General features: G+C 38.8%; 1 long non-coding RNA gene across 1 annotated transcript; it reads left to right on the top strand.

Moving 5' to 3' along the window:
• Positions 1-644: 644 nt before the first annotated feature.
• On the top strand, positions 645-2,390 carry LOC131893463 (uncharacterized). Its single transcript, XR_009374696.1, has 2 exons — positions 645-2,115; positions 2,175-2,390. It is a non-coding gene; the product is annotated as an uncharacterized LOC131893463 (long non-coding RNA).

Raw genomic sequence — 2,390 nt, 5'->3', positions numbered from 1 at the left:
AGTCATCCGTCCTTGGCCTTTCTCTTAGGGTACCCTTGATATGGCCAGATCTGCATTTCTTCCTAAAACATAAGGAAGAGTTATCATTTACGATATTTTTTCTACCGCCAGCCGTTTGAGCGATCTTAGATGGCTGTGATTAGTTTGGATCATTAGGTATTTTTTGCTCTTTTAGGACTACCATGGCCTGGATTATGAATGCCATAGTTTTGAATCAAAGACATGACACCTTGATACACATTTCATTCAAAAAAATCAGATATTTAGCCAGTGTTCTCGCTCCTTCATCTCGGATCAAACTGCTCTTTATTTATCTTTCTTCGTAAAACCCTTTTTCATTCACACAGAACCTTTCATATGCTAAAACAGCCAGGAGTCTACATTTTAATTTTGATTCAAAACATATTCAGAAAAAGGCATCTAATAAGACCACATATGGATACTTTTTTGACCTGACGTTTTAACACCGCTAGAATCTGTTACTTTTTAGCACTAGTTAGAAAAACCCTAAAAACATAGAGTAAGCCAAAAAGAAGCAAGAGGTGTTTTTGTTTGGTCTACAAGGGTTTGGGTTAGCCTCGCTTAGCCAACAAAGTAAGCCATTATAGCACCCATTTCCAAATTGAAATACTCAGTGCTATAGTTCGTATCGGATTGGTTCTATTGTATGTCTTTAGTTGTGATAAACATTAAAATGTTTTCTTAATGGAAAGGTCGAGGAGGAGAATTGAACCAGGTATCACTCTCATGTTAGATACTGAGCCAACCACGACGTTAATTCCTTCTTTAAGATGTAAATATCAGGCACCAAGCTTTGAACACATGGCATATATCGAGAAGAATATTGCCTTGTTAAAACTGCCTTTTAGATTGCTCAGCATGCATGCATGAGGTAGGAATCTCCTCCTAAGATTGCGTGTTGTTCAATTTGCTCCCCAGCAATATTTATAGGAAATATGCAGTCATATATTTTCCACATGGTTTTAAGTCAGACTTGGATAAGTTTTTTAACAAAATTCCACATCTACCCTATTTTCAATGGCTAGCTAGTCCCGTCAATTCTAGTTTGTTGGTGGATCAGATAATTTATGAATGTATACGAAGAGTTCGGAGTTCAATGAGAATTATGAATTTTTCGGCTTGGATCGTTAGGGATTGCATTCCCAAAAGTGGTGAGGAAATGGGGCAAATGTGAGCCGAAAATGAACCTTGATGGATGTTGACTTCTCAATCGGGACCAAAATGAGTGTCATAAAGGAGTCTTTCTCATCTTGTTATGGTAGGATAGCCTCTCTGGAAGTGGTCTGGAAGAGGTCCTTATCCATTTTGCAAAGAAGCATGCAACTAAGAGAATAGATCTCATCTTCGTTAAACAAAATAACTTTCCCACTTGTGATAATAACACATGGCTTGCAACAAATGCATTTCAATTTCAAATTCCGCTCCTTCTCAAATCGGTTCAAAGAGGTGGAGAATCTCTTTGATGGACCTTGCATCTTTTCACCTCATGGTGACAATCCGCATCGTTCAGTCAACTTGAACAACTTGTGCTGTCCTTCACTTCTGCGGTCATTGAAAAAGAAAGCAAAGTCTGGCCCGTTTTGCGTCTTCATTTCCATTTACTTTCTGACGAGAAGCTCTTACTACATGGATGGATGGATGGCTCAGTCACCTCTTACAGATTACTTTAAGAGCTCCGTTCATTCAATCCTTGACAATGGCCCTGCCAGTCCGATAATTGTTACATCCATTTCTAATAATATTTAAGTTTTCGGCTTGTCCATGATTTAAGTAGTCCTTTTACAGACAATCGTCTGTTCCGTCTGTATCTCAAGGTGAAATCCCCGGCTGCGTGTTTAAGAAAGGAATTCAAAATTGAAGCCAAAAAACGTCCGTATCTTTTAGTCCCGCTGAGCTACATCTGATCCCTTGAATTTCTAGGGCCTATTAATCTTTGCCATTATTCAATACACCCCATTGTCCTACAACAAAACATACGTTTATCCACTTTGGGGCCAACTCATCGGAGCTGCCTTGGGGATTGCCTCAACAATTTGCATTCCCTTGTACATTATCTTCGCTTTGATAACAGCTCCACAAGAAAATATAATACTGGTAAGCGCCAAAGGGTCTAAAATGTGACACTGGTCAGAAGCTCTTCGAAATCATTTCAGAAAATCCAAGGTCTCACAAAGCCTCAAATGGAGACAACGCTTTATCATCGATCCCAGCAACAGCCACGTGACCTCAAAGAATCGAAGAGTCCAATGAATGTTTGATTGTGTTTTCCAATGACGATGGATACTAATGTCGGAATTCGAGATATCATGTACCTCATTGGTAACCTTTCTTTTTCATTATCAACATGAGTAATAAATAATGTATTGTTT

The sequence above is a fragment of the Tigriopus californicus genome, chromosome 2, assembly GCF_007210705.1.
Source record: "Tigriopus californicus strain San Diego chromosome 2, Tcal_SD_v2.1, whole genome shotgun sequence".
Taxonomy (NCBI): domain Eukaryota; kingdom Metazoa; phylum Arthropoda; class Copepoda; order Harpacticoida; family Harpacticidae; genus Tigriopus; species Tigriopus californicus.
This window is presented reverse-complemented; position numbering and strand designations above follow the sequence as displayed.